The sequence below is a fragment of the Macrobrachium nipponense genome, chromosome 29 (genome assembly GCF_015104395.2).
Source record: "Macrobrachium nipponense isolate FS-2020 chromosome 29, ASM1510439v2, whole genome shotgun sequence".
Lineage (NCBI taxonomy): Eukaryota > Metazoa > Arthropoda > Malacostraca > Decapoda > Palaemonidae > Macrobrachium > Macrobrachium nipponense.
Genome location: NC_061092.1, coordinates 73,108,608 through 73,126,869, shown reverse-complemented (window position 1 = coordinate 73,126,869; position 18,262 = coordinate 73,108,608). Strand labels below are relative to the sequence as shown.

The 18,262-nt window shown below is 43.4% G+C and overlaps 1 long non-coding RNA gene across 1 annotated transcript in view; it reads right to left on the bottom strand.

Annotated features, from left to right (window-relative positions):
• Positions 1-628: 628 nt before the first annotated feature.
• Positions 629-18,262, bottom strand: part of LOC135205979 (uncharacterized) — a 71,682-nt gene continuing 54,048 nt past the window's right edge. Inside the window, exon 3 of the long non-coding RNA XR_010312659.1 lies at positions 629-773. This is a non-coding gene — a long non-coding RNA (uncharacterized LOC135205979). The remainder of the gene's footprint in view (positions 774-18,262) is intronic.

Here is an 18,262-nt window from a genome sequence, read left to right as displayed (position 1 = left end):
GGCTATATATCTTCTCTGATGGTCTTAACAAAAAAAACAGTTACTGAATAAGTCGACTTGAAGCTTGGCTCATCAAAACATGGGAAGGCTCGGCGTGCGTATGTTGGCTCAAATTTTGTTGTTGCCAAACCCCTGTGAATGGAAGCATGAAATGAAACAATGAAAATGTAAAAATCTAGACCACTTCAATTCAATGTAAGTTTTCAAGTGGTCTCATTCACAATTAGGAAGTCAGCAAACTGGAGCTGGGAAAAAAAGGGACGTTACATTGAAAGAATTTATTGATAAGGGGTATGATAACTCAAATCTGGAATGGAAGAAGGTATTTACATAACTTATCAAATAAGGACAAACTACAAAAATGAACAGGGCCCTGAAATAAGAAGTAATAAACTAACCAGCATCTAGGCTTGGAAGGACTCTTTACATACTTATGTTTGATATTTATCCACATGCTGAGCATCACAACCTGAGAAATGTAGTCCATCTCTGAAAATACTGAATGACCTGAATCATACATGAGACTACAGCTGTTGCAGCAGGCACACAACAAGGCATTTTCCCACTACCATTCACAAATTATTAACTTAATCTACGCTCACCTCTTGATCCCTGAGACTCTGTATACTCTGAGTAATAAAATCCCAGAATAGCTCTGGTAAGAGATCCAGAGACTTCATAGAAATCTGGAATACCCCTGCTTCCTGCAGTGGCACCTTCATCACCCAGAATTCATTTGGCTCGTATTCAAACTCCTCGATAATTTCTACCTCCTGTAAGATAAAGACTGAGTATAAAGAGTACAGTACTGTATATACAAATCACCAGAAATTTATACAAATTTGAGACATTGTTTTTCTAATCAAAATAAAAAATCTGACGTTTTTGCATTCTTTCATAAGTTAAAAACTCACAGTCATTATTAAGACGAAAAAACGACAGATATTGTTTCTTTCTCTCATGTCGATAGACAAAATGTTGATGGACTAAATATCGATAGACGAAATGTCAATGGCCATTACTTTGTATACATGTCAGTGTAGCAAATACCTTAAGCTGCTAAGAAATTGAATTTATCTAAATATTTGCAGTAAATTTTGCACAATTTGCTACTTTTTCATAATAAGCTATACAAATGTAAAATCATTAAATTAAATTTCTGGGCTCAGCCGTGTCGTTCCGTGAATAGGTTCCTTCAGCACTATTTCTAAGGTAAGATATTGCTAAAATACCAGAGAACTGCTAAATTGGACCTGCCAGAATATTCCATCTCGCTCACCTTCATATAAAAGGTGTCGGTATAGATCTGGGGCGAGTGAAACTCACTACCACGGCACCACCTCCAATTAGCCTCTCCTACATCAAAACCCCCAAGAAAAAGGGGAGCCGTTCTACGGCTTGCTACTTACGACCGCATATGTAGCGTCATTCCTTCAGATAGCCGTACGCTATATGCACACGTTTTTTCTTTCTCTTGCGTTCTTGCTTGGATTTTTTCCTTCGTTATGATCGTCAATCTCCATCTGCATCCAAGTTAAGTACTGGTTTTAGTGTTTACGCTATTTTAGGGAGTGCTTTCTGGCCTTCGTGCCATTATTATTTAGGTTTTTAGCAGGCGTCGCTTCATGAGGCGTCGACTCCGAGCCGCCATTAGAGCGTTCCCTTTGCGTATCGCTTCGGTTTCACGCGAGTCTTCCATACCTTGTGATCCGATTTGTAATAGCGCTTTTAATTTATCTCCCCAGTGTTTTGAATGCTATTTTTGATGGTTATACATATATTTTTGTGTTATTTTATTTTATTTTGTTGTTTCTTCTTTGTGCATTGACACGGGGTTTTTTCTTTTGTTCATCTCTTGTTTCGTGTTCTCGGGACAAGCATTATTTTCATTAATATATTCATTTAATTTTTCTAATACCGCTTATTTCGTTTCTTATTTTTATTTCCACACCCCGTGTCCAGTACATATGTTATTATCTTTCTTTATTTATGCTTTGTTTTTGTTTTTGCGTCGGCTAGGCTAGTCCTCTAGCCTCCCGCCCTGTCTTTCTCGCGGTTCCCCATACCGCGAGGGAGGCGGGCAGTCACGTGATCGTCTCCCTCTACCGACCTGCCTCCCCCCCTCCTCAGAGGCCCCACTTAGGTGGGTGCTTATCTCTCTCAGGTCGTCGCTGACGACCGACCCGAGTTTCTCGTGGAGGGGTAGGAGGGGGCCGCACAGGCCCTCGGTTCGCGGGCGACGCTTCTCAGCCGAACCTCATCCCAGCGTGGGGGAGGAGCTTCGCTTACCCAGCTTCGGTTCCGACCGGGCTCGGGCGAGCTCTGCTCTCCTCGGCTGTTTGGGATCTTTTATCCATTCGCCCCTGACGCTACCTCCCTGTCTTATGTCGGAACAGGCTTCCGGATATACCCGGAGTCTCGGAGGTGGACGTCTACTCGGTGGCCAAGCCTCCGTCAGGCGAATAATATTATATTATTTATTATTTATTATTGTTTATTTTATCATTTATGTGTTAGAGTATATGCTCGTCTTCGAGCTACTATTCTAGTGTTACTTTGATTAAGGAACCTTCGAGTTCCTCCGTTCCGTCTCACTTTTCGCTAGTGCTCTCCTCTCCGGTTTGTTATAGTAATGTCAGTGGTTAGAACTTTATGCTCCGGTCTATCCGGAATCCATATGCTTTCCATTGATAAACTCCGAGCAATTAATAAGAGTACATGGAGGTTTGGCAGGTTCGGATATATTTTTATTCCGGTGTACTACCGGTATTATTAAATGTTACCCAGAACTTTCTATACCTGTTGCCAATGGTACTCATGTATCATTATTTTTACAGGCCTCCGGTGTTTGGTGGCTGGCTGTAACGCCATCATCCAAGACCCTTGTGGACATGACGTTTGCAGAAGCCATGCATCTTGCGCCGTTCAACTAGAAGGGTCGATCGTCTGGCACCACGAAAACGTTTTGCCTGCTACGACCTAGTTGAACGGGTCACCTCTGATGTAAGTTTTCTTCTTCCGCGAGGCTTGCAACTATTCTGCGTTTGTTATTCACATGTAACTTGGTATAGTTTATGAGTAATTTAACTCTAATTTTGTTTATATTATATCCATTTAAGTTCTTGGTTAACATTTTCCTTCTCTTACAGACCTCGAAGGCTGTCCGGGACTCTGCTCTTTCTACCCTGAAGGTTTGGGTAGGTGGCTTCGGGCGCAACGTTGGCAAAGCGAAGCCGTACATCCTGTCACAAGATTTGGCTACTCTAATCTTTCGGCAGGAAAAAAAGTGCGAGCTATGTTGATCCGAAGGGTGGCAGCCCCCCCCGGTCATCGCCTCTATTCAGGCTGCAGTGCTGAAGAGTCGGTGGAAACTTCGCAACAGGAACAAGTGGTGGAAGAGCCTGCTCCGGATATGGTACAAGAGGCCTGACTTTAGACATGGGCTATGGTAAGAGTGGTAATAGAGGCTATTCTTCCTAGTGCTCCGGGTCTTTCCTTGAGCGCTTCTGATACTTCTTCTCCTTTGTCTTCTAATTCTTTTCAAGGTTTTGCCGCCGGATTACCTCCATCTAGGTTGAAATCCCTCTCGGCAATTCCTAAAGTCAAATCTAAACTTAAGCCTAAACTGCTGCAAAAAACTAAAGACAACCCCAAAAAAATCATATGATAGCTTAAGTATTAAATCTCCGGTTCAACATCCCGGAGTCGACAAACCCAGACAAAAGTCATTGCCAAGGTCATTGAAGTCTAAGCCTCTGAAGGGGAAGTCTTACCCTTCCCCTTCACATCCCATTCCATCGACCTCTAAGAGTCAGGTACCTCATACTGTACAAGGGGAAAAGTCATCGTCCCCTTCCTTTCATTCGGATTCGTTCGCTTCGAACATTTGGAACAGGTTGGTAATTTAGGCAACTTGGTCAAGAAGTACTTCAGAGGCTAGGTAACAGGAGTCCTTAATGTCAGGACTCCAGCAGTGGGTGTCAGGTATGGTGCACCCCAGTTCAGTTGGCACCAAGCCAGGTTATGCCAGACAGTTCCACTCTCCCTCCTTTCCACCCGGGTAATCCTTGGAGGGTGGCGAACTACGCCCCTTACGTCAACGGAATGTTAACCATCGAGGGTTGCGGTACTCGAAGGCTTGAAACTTCGAGTTCTACCCTCCGGGGTTACAGGCTCCTTTCATCAGCTATGTCCGCCTTACGGAGTCTGCTCTAGTTAGGGAGGACAAGCGGTCCCAAAGGAGACTGTAATCCTTTCGAGGGACCAAGAAAACAACAGGTGTGGATTCGCAGACCTTACCTTACTTACAGACCTTACAGTTCGTTCGGGTTCGCCCCAGGTCCCTCAGTGTGAGGCGCCTCTAATGTCTACCAGAGAGTTGCTAGTACATCTTCCGGTATATTTTGCATCTTCCAATCTTGGATGGTCTGGGATGCAGTTTAGATATTTGTCGAGCTTATTCTTAAACACATCTACGCTCACTCCTGATATATTCCTCAGATGAGCTGGCAACGCATTGAATAGACGCTGCATTATCGATGCTGGTGCGTAGTGGATTAATGTTCTGTGTGCTTTCCTTATTTTTCCTGGTATAGTTTTGGGCACTATTAATCTACCTCTGCTTGCTCTTTCTGATATTTTTAGTTCCATGATATTTTCTGTTATTCCTTCTATCTGTTTCCATGCCTGAATATCATGTAGCGTTCTCTCCTTTCTAGACTATATAATTTTAAGGATTGTAGTCTTTCCCAGTAGTCTAGGTCCTTAACTTCTTCTATTCTAGCTGTAAAGGACCTTTGTACACTCTCTATTTGTGCAATATCCTTTTGATAGTGTGGGGTACCATATCATATTGCAATATTCAAGTGGACTACGAACATATGTTTTATAAAGCATAATCATGTGTTCAGCTTTTCTTGTTTTGAAGTGCCGTAACAACATTCCCATTTTTGCTTTACATTTTGCCAACAGAATGGCTATTTGATCATTGCATAACATGTTCCTATTCATCATCACACCAAGGTCTTAATAACTGATTCCTTATTTGTGATTGTCTCATTATTATTTGTCCCCTATATGCATATAGCTTTCTCTCTCTGTCCTCCATAATTTATTGATTCAAATTTATCAGAGTTGAATACCATCCTATTTACCTCTGCCAATCATATACTTTGTTAAGGTCTCTTTGTAGAGCGTTCCTATCTCATCACAAGTAATTTCTCTACTTATTCTTGTGTCATCAGCGAAACTACTCACTACCGAATCCTTAACATTACTGTCTATTGTCTTCAATCATAATAACAAACAATATTGCAGCTAGCACGTACCTTGTGGACACACCGAATATTACCTTGGTTTCATCCGATTTCTCATCATTTGCAATAACTATCTGTTTTCTGTTGTGTAAAAACAAAAATTCTTTTAACTATCTTCCTAACTTTATCTACGATATTGTGTTTTCTAATTTTCTTTGCTAATATATTATGGTCTAATACTTTGTCAAAAGCTTTTGCAAAGTCTAGATAAACCAAACATCTGTTTCATTTCCGCTTTTCATATTTTTGAATATGTTCTCACGGTGGACTAACAGTTGGGTTTGTGTACTTTTTTCGGGTACGAAACCGTGTTGTCCTATATTAAACAAATTTATTTTTATTAAATGTTTCATAATATTTTCTTTCATTACCCTTTCATACACTTTCATAATATGTGATGTTAGACTCACAGGCCTATAATTACTTGCCTCTAGTCTTGATCCACTTTTGAAAGTAGGGGTGATATATGCTAATTTGTGCTCATCATAAATCTTGCCTGTATCTACACTTTGTCTTAATAATATTGCAAGTGGCTTTGCGATAGAATGAACTACTTTCTTTAACAAAAATAGCAGGGACTCCATCCGGCCCTGCAGCAGCTCCATTTTTAATTTCATTAATTGCCTGCACAATATCAGCTTCATTAATTTCTATGTCAGCTAAATATTCACTATTTTCGTCCCTTACTTCTATATCAGGACTTCATTATCTATTCTAGGGGTGAATTCTCTCTTATATCGTTCTGCCAGTATGTTGCAAATTTCCTTTTTTCATTCGTTATCTCCCTTCAATTCTCAGAGGGCCTATTTCTATTCTTCTTTTATTCATCTTCTTCGCATATGAGTATAATAGTTTGGGGTTTTGCTTGATATTTATAGGGTTTTTTCTTCCAAGTCCCGTTTTTCATTATTTTCTTTTGATTGTATAATCTTTTGTTCTGCATTTTCTATCTTACTTTTTAGTTCTATAAACTTTCCATGCATTTTTGTTTTTTTCTTTTGCAAGAACCTTTTTTGCCACTTTCTGATTTTCTGGAACAAGAATCCTTCTGTCTCTTGGTATGCATGAATGATGTTTACTTTTCTTCTTCGGTATATATACCACTATTTTCTCCAATATTTTATATAATATCTCCGTATTTACCCTTATGTCATCACTTACGAAAATGTTATCCCAATCTTTGTTTAATTCTTCATTAATTTCTGACCATTTTTATATTTTTTACTGTTGAAGTTGTATTTTCCATATCCTTTCCCACTTTTTCATTTCTTGTTATCTCTATTTTCACTTGCTTTGGAATAGAACTGTTAATTCTATGACATTATGATCTGAAATACTCGCATTATAAACTATTATTTCTTTAACATAATTCATCTCGTTCACAAATACTAGGTCTAAAGTATTTTCCTTTCTTGTTGGCAGGTGATTTATTTGTTGAATGTTGTATTCTAGTAGCATATCTAATAAAGCTTTTCAAATTGCCTCTTATCTTCTGCACTACTATTACTCTCTTTTTTATATATATAAGTACAACCACAGTCTCCTATTCGTTCTTTCCATTCTACGAAAGGAAAGTTGAAGTCACCAGATAGGAGAATGTCCAGTCCTTGTGATTTCTACATATATCATCCAATTTTTCAATTATTAAGTCAACTCTTTAGTATTAGGAGGTCTATATATTACGATTATCATCAATTTTTCATATTCAAATTCTACCGCTATTAGTTCACATTCGAGTTACTATATTTCTCATATATTTTTCCTTGTTTTTTGTCTTTCCCATATATTGCGGTTCCCCCTTGATTCCTATTTTTTTCTATCTGATCTATAGTTTGGAACCCTTTTATTTGATCATCATTCCCAGTCTCTTGGGAATACCAGGTTTCACTTATATTCATTATATCTATTTTCTTTTCATTTTGGGTTAGTTCTTCTAAGTACTCTATTTTTCTTTTTGAGTTACTCGCAGTCTAGACAAGTGGAAACTGTGCCAATACCAAGTAACTGCCTTCAAGAGCCCGTTCACAATGTTCATAACGGACGACGAGAATCCATTACCGTTCACTTCCAAGTAGTGGATCTCACTCTTCAGGCAGTTATGAGGGATGAGCCTATGCCTCAACTGAGAGAGACAGACCCTACGTCATTGTTGCTTCCGGGTGGTGAAGACATCTGGTAGACCTTCCGGCAACCTTCTCGGGTGGGGAAGCTTAACCGGACTGTGCAATATCCCTGTTTTAGCGAACATCTCACTAGGCTCTCTGATACTCTGATTCAATCAGAGTTCGACGCTAGGACAAGGCTTGCTAGGTCTCTTAACTCACTAGTGATGACCGAAGCTGCGGCCCTTGTATGTTCACAAGAACCACTGTTTAAGGTCATTGCGAAGTCGTTACTGCTTAGCATGCAATGCGACCTGTACGACTTTGCTGTGGCTAGGAGGAATTGCAGAAAGCATGTCCTAGCCGAATCTACAATCAGGCATGAACCAAATAAACTCCTGGCTTCTTCCATTGGGGTGCAGACCTCTTCCCGGCCTCAGTTGTTAATGAAGTCCAACACGAAGCTGCGCGCCTCAATCAAAGCATAAGGGTTCGTTGGGGGATAGTATACAAGAGGAAACCAGAGTTCCATCCTCCTCCAGTTCCAAGCCCAAAAAGAAGCCTAGGAGGTTCCAGCCCTTCCAGGCCCCTCAACATCAGACCTTGGTTCAAGCCGTCCCTGTGCCTCAACCCTCCACCTCTAAGGCCCAGCCCCAGCAGCAGTTCGTTTTTCTGCAGCCCCAACAGCAGCACCTTCGGCCCCTTTCGCTGTCTCTCCTGCCTTTAATCAAGCCTATGAGAACCAGGCATTTCAGTCTTCAATAGGTTCGGAGGGGGGGCAGGGGGGGCGCTAGGGTCCCTTTCGTCAACGTGCCGGCAGCAGAGCAACCGGCTGTGCCAGAGCTGCAAGAGGCCGCGGGTCGCGTCCATCAGCAGCCCAATGAGGTCTCGCAGGTAGGAGGGAGGCTGTACCACTTTCGTCATCGTTGGGGGTTCAGCAATTGGGCACAAAGCATCTATCCAGAGGCCTAGGCTGGAGTTGGATCGTAGGTCCTCCTCCACCCACACCTTCTATCAGGAGCCGACACTGGAGTTAATAGAATACTCTCAAGACCTCCTCCAAAAGGGGGCAGTGTCAAAGACAAGGTACTTAAAATTTCAAGGGCGCTTGTTCAGCGTTCCAAAGAAAGGCTCGGGCAAGCGAAGGGCAATCTTAGACTTGTCCCGTCTAAACTTATCAATTCGCTGCGAAAAGTTCAACATGCTGACCATCTCTCAGGTGCGGACCTTACTTCCCCGTAGGGTCGTCACCACCTCTATAGATCTTACAGACGCCTACTATCTTGTCCCGATAGCACGGCACTTCCGTCCGTTTCTGGGCTTCAAGTTAGGCAAAACAAGCCTTCTCTTTTCAAAGTAATGCCCTTCGGGCTCAATATAGCCCCACCCCAAGGATCTTTATGAAGTTAGCAGAAACGGTAGTGCAGGAAACTAAGGTCACAGGGTATCATGGTAGTAACCTATCTGGACGATTGGCTGGTGTGGGCTCCAAGCATCGAAGAATTCAACAAGGCTACGGACAAGGTGTTCTGTTTCCTCGAACATCTCGGATTCAAGATCAACAGGGGGAAGTCCTGCCTGACTCCAGAGTCCCGGTTTCAGTGGCTGGGCATCCAGTGGGACTTGGATTCTCATACTCTTTCCATTCCCCCGGCAAAGAGGAAAGAGATAGCCAAAGCCAACCAGGCAGTTTCTGAAGTGCAAACAGACGTCCCGGAGAAAACCAGGAGAGGATCCTGGGTTCTATACAATTCGCCTCAGTGACGGACGTACTTCTGAAAGCCAAACTCAAGGACATCAATCGGGTTTGGCGTTCCAAGGCCAACGCAAGATCCCGGGACAGGCTCGCCCCGATTGCGGAGATTCTGCGCAAAAACGTCTCCGTCCTTGGGCGGACCAGGCGAAGAATTTAGCAAAGAAGATCCCGCTACAGTTTCCCCTCCGGCGTTAGTGATTCAACAAACAGATGCGTCCACTAACAGGTTGGGGGGGATATTCTCAATACAGGAAGGTGCAAGGGACTTGGTCCCCCCAGTTCCAACAGCTTCATATAAACGTCCTGGAAGCTATGGCAGTGTTCCTTACCTGAGGAAACTCCATCCGGCCAAGAAATCACACTTAAAGCTGGTGCTCGACAGTGCCGTAGTCGTGCACTGCATAAACAGGGGAGGCTCAAAATCAAGTCATCTAAATCACGTGATGATAGCCATCTTCTCAATCGCAGCCAAGAACAGTTGGCATCTATCAGCCACTCACCTAGCAGGGATTCAGAACGTTGGTAGCAGACGCGCTTCACGCTCAGTTCCTCTGGAGTCGGAGTGGTCTCGTGGACAGCAAAGTCATTCAGGTTGGTGCGTCACATGGTACCGGGGCTCGAGGTGGATCTGTTTGCAACAGAGTCAAATCACAAGCTTCCATGTTATTGTGGCTCCCAACCTGGACCCTCTGGCTTTCGCCACGGACTCATTGGCATTAGATTGGAACAATGGAAGAAGATAGATCTCTCTCCCTCCAGTGAACCTTCTCTTGAAGGTTCTGCACAAGTTGAGATCTTTCAAGGGCCAGGTGGCCCTCATAGCCCCCAACTGGCTGAAGAGCAATTGGTTTCCTCTAATGATAGAATTAGGTCTGAGTCTTCGTCAGCTGCCGAAGCCCATGCTGTCCCAACAAGTCCAAACGAAGACTGTGTTCGATTTCTCAGGTCTTCACAAAGCCCTAACTTTATGGAACTTTTCATGAAGTTTGCTGCACAAAGGGGCGCAGACATAGATCCTCAAAACATCCTGGTCTTAGAATCAGATAAGCAAGAGTCAACACTTCGCCAATACGATCGGCGGTTAAGAAGCTGGCTGTCTTCCTCAATAAATCTGATGTTCATACCATGACAACAAATCTAGCTATCACCTTCTTCAGGAATTTATTGGCAGCTAGTACAATAACCACAAACTAAATCAGCATGAAAAAGATTTTTCAATTCGGGTTGACATAAACCTAACAGATTCTTACTTTACTTCAATCCCCAAGGATTGTGCATGCTTAGGCCTGTTGAATTACCAACTGCAGTGTCATGGTTCCTAAACGACGATGTCCTTAAGTTGGCATCGGGATATTAAAAACTCAGAATGTGATTATCAATCTCTTTTGCGGAAAACTCTATTTCTCATCAGTCTAGCTTCGGGAGCCTAGAATTTCAGAGTTTAAGTTTTCTTTTTTTACTTTATCCAGCGGGACCCAGGTTCATATTCAGTTCCTATCTTCGGGAGAGGGCTTTGCTTTTCCTTTTCCGGATCGCCAGGTTTTTTGCCAAGAATGAAGTTTCCTCTAGATAGGTGGGCTCCATGGAAAATTATTCCGCTCACCCACAGGACACATCCCTGTGCCCTGTGAAGGCATTGCAGGGATTTCTTTCCTACATAGAACTTCTACAATATCTAAAGGGCCCCTGTCAATAGAGAGGGAGGTGGCACCATCTCTCTGAAAGGCATACGACAGCAAATTCTTTATTTCATTAAGAAGGCCAACCAACCCACACTCATTCCCACGGGTACATAACATTAGAGCTATAACAACCTCAATTAATTTCTTCCAGCACATGAGCTTCGAAGATCTGAAGAAACTATTACTGGTTTGGAAATCCCCTTCAGTTTTTAAACGCCACTACCTAAATCTTTGGAAGACCTTAAGTTCCCAGCGGTAACTGTAGGGAACACGGTTTCCTGCTATGGTCGGAAGTAGTTTGCAGTAGTAGTTACCTTGTCTCCTCATTTACTCCTTCCTACCAGCCTCATTATCAGTCTACCTCATCCCCCCAGTAACATATTTGTAATGCTGGGCAGATTTATGTGGATATATACATATTCATCTATTAGGTGCCTTTTTCAAACTATATTGTATACAAATTGTTGGTTTATTGCCTATCATGTCTTAAATTTAATCTCTATTACCTTTAAATTAAGGATTTTTACAATTTATATGGTTATATGTTATTATTATATTGATTTCATGATACTATGTTTTTCATTGGCACCCTTTGGTTGTTATCTTTTAATTACTAATTGTTTTTATATGTCAGTAGCTTGGTGTTTCTCTGGTACAATTTCACGGAGCGGAGCGACACGGCTAAGCCCAGAAAAGGGATTTTGACGTAGGAAAAAATCATTTCTGGGCGAGGAAGCCAGTGAAATCCCACCCCCCTCACGTTTCAATGTTCCCACCCTTTTTCTAACTGTGCGGTCGTAGATAGCAAGCCGTAGAATGGCTCCCCTTTTCTTGGGGTTTTGATGTAGGAGAGGCTAATTGGAGTGGGTGCCGTGGTAGTGTTTTTTTTTAGTTCACTCGCCCCAGATCTATACCGACACCTTTTATATGAAGGTGAGCGAGCTGGAATATTCTGGCAGTCCAATTTAGCAGTTTTCTGGTATTTTAGCAATATCTTACCTTAGAAATAGTGCTGAAGGAACCTATTTCACTGGGCGACACGCTTCCTCGCCCAGAAATAGATTTTTCCTACATCAAAATCCCTTTCTTAGAAAAGGACCCCTACAATGTTTAAATGACTACGTGTTCCAAGGAGAGGAAGCTGGGAGAAAACAAGAAATATACTGAAGATTGAAAAGCATCATTGAAGGCTGCTACACTGAAAATGTATAATGGAATTTTTGTGAGCAACAGCTCGCAATTTATAGCTTTGTATGGTTATTCCAGTAAATCATTGAACCTTTCAATCAGTTTTAGAATTCTTGCCATGTTGCTTTAAATAAATATTCATATTACACCATTACTTTTCTAGTTTTTATTCCTTTTTGCTTTTTTTTTCTTTGCAGCTTAAGGTACTTTAGTCTAATGATAGTAAAAAGTAATTACCGTCGACATCTTGTCTGTCGACATTTAGTCTGTTGACATTTTGACTCACTACCTTCTCTCATTCCTCTACATTTCGAGTGTCTTTTATTTTTAGCCTGAGCATCGAGAAATCCTTTCTAAATTTCATCCAGTAACATCCATTTACTATTTGGATGAAATATGACATTTTTATAATAAATGAGGTTTAATTACTACTTACCCAGTAATTACTTTGCTATAGTTTTCCATGTAACGTACCATCCCCTATTGTCAATACAGTGAACCCCCAATATTCGCGTTCTCCGGATTCGCGGACTCACACATTTGTGGATTTCTCTCAGGAACTTTTCCCCACATTATTCGCAAAAAATTAGCATATTCACAGTAATTTTCTGAGAAATATCCACAAATTCCTGGTTTTAAATCAATTTCATCATAAAATGCATTCTTTGTGATAAACTTAAAAAAACCAAGTATCAAAATTTTTAGTGGGTTTTACTTGAGTTTTTAACTAACAAAATAGGTTGTTTTTTTTCAGCATTTTTTATAGGGGTTCCAACTTTTTGCTTGGTTCTAACTATTCACACTGGGTCTGTACGTATCCCCCGCAAATACGGGGGGGACCACTCTACTACGAATGACTTGGCTAATCACCTCATTCCTTTTTTATGCATAATGTCCATCAGAGGGGAGGAGGAAGGGCTCTGATCATGTAATTACTGGGTAAGTATATGTGCTATAACCTAATTTTTTTCTTTTTTTTTTACAAAAATGTCATTTTTTGCATAGTGTCTTTACCCAGTAATTACATTTACTGATTCCAAATTGAAAGGAGTTGGGATCATGGACTATTCTGCTCCAAAGCATTTAAGTCAAGTAATGAATTTCAGTTAGAGAGCTACTGCAGATGGATACTGCTCTGGTTGGTGCTCATCTTAACTCGCAGGAGTGGGGGTATAGCCATGAGTCCCCTCCTACTTGGGGGGAACTTTGCAGCAAGAAAAATGCTCCTATGGCTAGCAAAGTATGAGAGGTAACTGCCCTTGCCCTGGCACAGCACCAAATTAAAAACAACCAGAAAACACTGACACCTACACTGAAATAAAATCATGACCCAACTAGTGAATGTTGTGGGTGCTCAAGGTACACTGTACCATTGATATAGAGGGGAGAGATTGGACAGAGAAGCGACGATTGCATACAAGTAAGGAGCCATTGTCAGAGATGGCATCGGTATCAACTGCGGAGACCAGCGACTAAAAAGCCACTTCTGGAACCCAAGGCTGGGTCATCAACTATGTCAATTACATGAACAAGTTCACAACAGAACAGGGGATCACATTTCACAAGTAAGAGACCTATTTTCATTCATGAGAATCTTTATGACTGTTGAAATAACCTCATGTAAACGTGTGTTAGATGGCAGTCAACTTCACTCTTGCTTTTATATCTAATTAAATATGTAAGGAATGTTGTAATAAGCTTGTTATTAAAGCAGGGATGTTATTTATCCATGGTACGTGCCAACAGCTAATAAAATATTATTTCAAATGTGAATTGTAATGAATGAAAGTTGTTCAGTGTGCTGAAATCTACCTGAAAAGTTACTGGCATGTTGGGTTACCATCAGTCCATACAACCATGGTTATGCCTGACTATTTTTCCTACTACTAGTACTACAACAATGTACATAAGGTTGTATGGTAGTGTTAGTTACATGTTATCAATAAGTTCTCAAACATGGTATGGAGAGGGCTCTGCTGAATTTGATCTGCCAGAATACTTAAAGGTCGTATATTCTTCAATTTTACCATTATCATTTTTACTTAAAAGGAAACTTCAATTTCATACGACATTATAGCTTAAAAAATGGGGCTCAGACTGGAAACCCTAATTATGACCTTGCCTAAAGATGAGCTTGTTTCACTTGTCCCAACCAACAGTACATACTACTGAATACTGGCTGATAGGTACCAGGCTATTGTACCTAGGCTATCATTAATACTATATGTACTATTACATAGTCCTGACTCTGTACTATGGCCCTGTATACATTTCGGTGTCCAGAAAACCCTTTTCCCCTAAAATAAGGTCATTAGTCATTAACTTTATGAATTGACAGAGGTGGACATGAAAGAAAATGTGGCTTTTGGCCAAATATGATAGTTCCATTATGCCCGCTAGGGAGCCATTACGAGTGAATCTAAAAGAAAAAAGAACCTTTCCCGCAACAGTCTACCTGGATAAATGATTAATGCCTCTGCTCCTAATAATCTGACAGTAGAACAACTGTAATACTTTGCTACTGTGAAATTTTAATAATACACAGCCACTACATCTAAGATAAGATTAAAGTTTTGGTATGGAGTGTTAGTTAATTCATCTCAATCACTCCATTTGCTGATTACTCTTTAATTTCTTTGTTTGAGATTCACAGAGGACCGTTGGCAAGTTACAGATTTTTTATAGTATCAGCCTGGAGAGTGAATAAGACGAGTGAAATAATTCAATTTTGTACATGAACTTCCCTGCCAGATATATACTTAGCTTAGGTCTCTGACGTCACGACAGAAAATTCAAAACTCGCGGCACACGCTACAGGTAGGTCAGGTGATCTACCTTACCAGCCGCTGGGAGGCGGGTTGTAAGAACCAGTCCCACCCCCTTTCTTGTCAGATTATTTTTTGTCGCCGGCTGGACAACCACCTTGTTCAGTCCTTACGATAGTTAAATTTGTTCTCGTTGCGACGATTTGGATTTTTGGTGAAGTACCCTTTGGTTGTTGGCTAGGCATACGCTTTTTTGGACTGTTTTTGGATTTTTCTTTTGGATTTCTCTTACAATATCTTTAATCATGGATGATTCTGAAATTAAGAAACCTAGTTTATTTAGGGTTTGTTCATGAAGGAATGTAAAGTTAGGCTTCCTAAAGCTGCATTAGATCCTCACTCTGTATGTACGTCTTGTAGAGGGGAATGAATGCTCTTTTATTAACCCTTGCAAAGAGTGTGAGAATTTGGATGAGGATGGTTGTTGGAAGGCTCTTTCTTCTTATGTGAGAAAGTTAGAGAAGGATAGGGTGCGCAAGGCTTCTTCAAGGAGCTCTAGTAGATCGAGGGTGAGTGAAGTTGACGCTGAGCCTGTAGTAGAAGTAGTTCCTTCTCAAGTTTCAGCCCCTGCGCCCAGCTTTGACCCGAAGATTCGTTTTCGGAAGTTGCGTCTGGGAGGGAGCCTCGACCTCAGAAGGGTAAGGAGAGCCTCGCTCTTCGACAAGGTAAGAGTGATGATAGTGCAAGTGATCAGTGGCAGTGCCCCTAGTGCAGTGGAGGGTGCGTTCTGACCGGCTCACTAACGCTTCCAGGCCTAGACCTCTTCCAGACTCCCAGACCCCAGTGCCGGAGGAGGAAAGTCGAAAGCCACAGGAAGGTTAGGGAGAAACCCCTCACCGGTCAGGCGGTCCCCTCGGCAGTTCCTGTTGCTCGTTCCCCAGGCTGCCTTGGATCGAACCAAGAAGGAGTGCTTCTCGTCATCTTCGTCGCCTTCTCCTCAGAGTAGATGGAGTGCCTCGGAGTCGTCTCGCCCTCTCAAGAGGCCTGGAAGGATCCTTGCGCCCTTCCCCTTCCAGCCCCGAATCCTTCGCGGAAGAGCCAGAAGTGGAACGCAAAAGAACCAAGATTTCGTCCGGTTACGCTTCTCCTGTTCGCTCTCGGACTTCGTCCCTGTTAGAGGAGTTTAAGAGATCTCCTGCGCGTATCCTGGCGGATCTGCAGGCGCAGATTGCGGCTTTAGCGGAGTCTATTGCCGGGACTTCTCATCGTCGGAAGGACGCCTCACTTCCGGTGAAGAAGTCTAAGAACGTTCCTTCGGCTAAATCTCCTCTGGCTAGAGAAGCTTTTGAGCCTGTTAGTAGGAGGTCAGAAGTGCAGGCTGGAGCTCGGGATCTTTCTCCGAGTAGGCTCTCCTCTCTTCCCAGCAAGAGTTGTGAGCATGTAAGGCGTAAGGAGCCAGACAGGCTCTCTCCTCAGGATTTCCGCTCCTCTTCAGTTAGGCGTCAAGAGCTTGACAGACGTCAAGAGCTTGACAGACGTCAAGAGCCTCGTTTTCGTCAGGAGCGAAGGAAGAGTTCTTCGCCTGGTGGCCACTCTCCTTTTGACGGACGCTCGGAGCCAATAGTAGCGTCAAGAGCCTAGTAGGCGCCAAGAGCCTAGTAGGCGCAAGAGCCTAGTAGGCGCCAAGAGCCTAGTAGGCGCCAAGAGCTAGTAGGCGCCAAGGCCTGATAGGCGGCAACGGAAGCTTTCTCCTCCGTTGATAGGCGCACCGTTGGATAGGCGCTCGTTGGTATAGGCGCTCAGAGCCTTGTAGCGCCGCGCTTCTGACAGGGATTCATCTGTGGATGTTTTCTCTCCCCGTGGCAGGCGTCAAGAGCCTGGCAGGGGTTTTGAGGCTCAATAGGCATCAAGAGCCTGGCAGGCGTATTGAGGGATGGCAGGCGCCAAGAGCCTAGCAGGCGCAGAGAGCCTGATAGGCGCTCTCCCTTATCCAGACGCCTCTTCTGCTGGAGTTAGAATCTGTTTCCGACAGATGGGCCTCCACTTGTAGGGCGCTCTCCTAGTAGGCGCTCCACCAAGTAGGCGCTCCTAGCAGGCGCTCTCCTAGCAGGCGCTCTCCAAGTAGGCGCTCTCAGTAGGTCTCCGGGTAGGCGCTGGGAGGCGCTCTCAAAGTAGGCGCTCTCCTAGTAGGCGCTCTCCAACTAGGCGCTCTCCTAGTAGGCTCTCTCCTGGGAGGCGCTCTCAAAGTAGGCGCTCTCCTGGTAGGCGCTCTCCTGGTAGGCGCTCCCCGTGTAAGCGCTCCCCCAGTGGTTTTTCTCCAAAAGGCGCTCGCCTAGTAGGCGCTCTCCGAACATGCGCTCTCCAAGGATTAGCTCTCCTCCGGCAGTAGAGCTTCAAGACGTCATTCTTCGGAAGAATTGTTGGGGATTCGGAGGAAGATTTGCCCAAGGATGCTTCGGTTTCTTCGTATAAGAGACTGACAGACCTCCTCTTGCAAGATTTTGGGGAGTCTCTTTCGGCCGTTGCTCCCCTCCGTCTCCTCCGTCCTTATTTTCAACGACCAATACGGCTAAGAAGTCTTTCAGTCGTTAAGATGAAGCCTACAGTGTCTATGAAGAAGGCTCTGAAGAACTTTGACGACTGGTTGGTTTCAAAAGAAGAGAAAGGCAGACAGTTTTTTCTTTTCCCCCGTCCAAGCTGACGGGTAACGATGGGGTTCTGGTACGAGTCAGGAGAGCCTTGGGTCTGACTCTTCCCTCTTCTGCAGACTCGGACTTCTCTTCGTTGGTTGATTCCGCACGTCGCTCGGCGCTGAATTCTGCGAAGACGACGCGGGGGTATGAGCGAGTTGGATCACCTTCTGAAGGAATGTTCCGAGTCTTAGGAAGGTGTTTTTCAAACTTTCTTGAACTGGATCCCTTGGAGTGTTGGCTAAGAGGCTCAAGAGCAAGACACTCTTTCGCCTGAAGACCTCCACGCAGTTCTGTCGTGCATGGACAACGGCAGTGAGAGACGGTTCCGGGGAAATTGCTTCTCTTTTTGGTGCAGGAGTAGTAAAGAAGAGGGCCGTTTTCTGCTCTTTTCTTACCAAGGCGGTCTCATGCACAAAGAGCTTCCTTGCTGTATTCACAACTTTCCCCGCAACTCTTCCCCAAGAAAACTATTAATGATATCTCCAGCTCGTTATCAGCAAAAGCGACGCAGGATATGCTAGCTCGCTCGGCTAGAATTCCGAAACCTTCGTTTCAACAGAAGACGAAGAAAGAGGCTCAAAGTAGGCAAGAACCCTTTTCGAGGAGGACCTTCGTCCTCGATCTTCTTTCCTCCAGAGGTTCGAGACCACCTAGACAAGAGGGAAGGACCTTTCTCGGTCGGTCTTAGGGAGGGCCAAAAGTAAAGTTAGTTCGTGTCCTCCAAACCAAAAAACCTGTGGGTGCCAGACTTCTGAAAAACT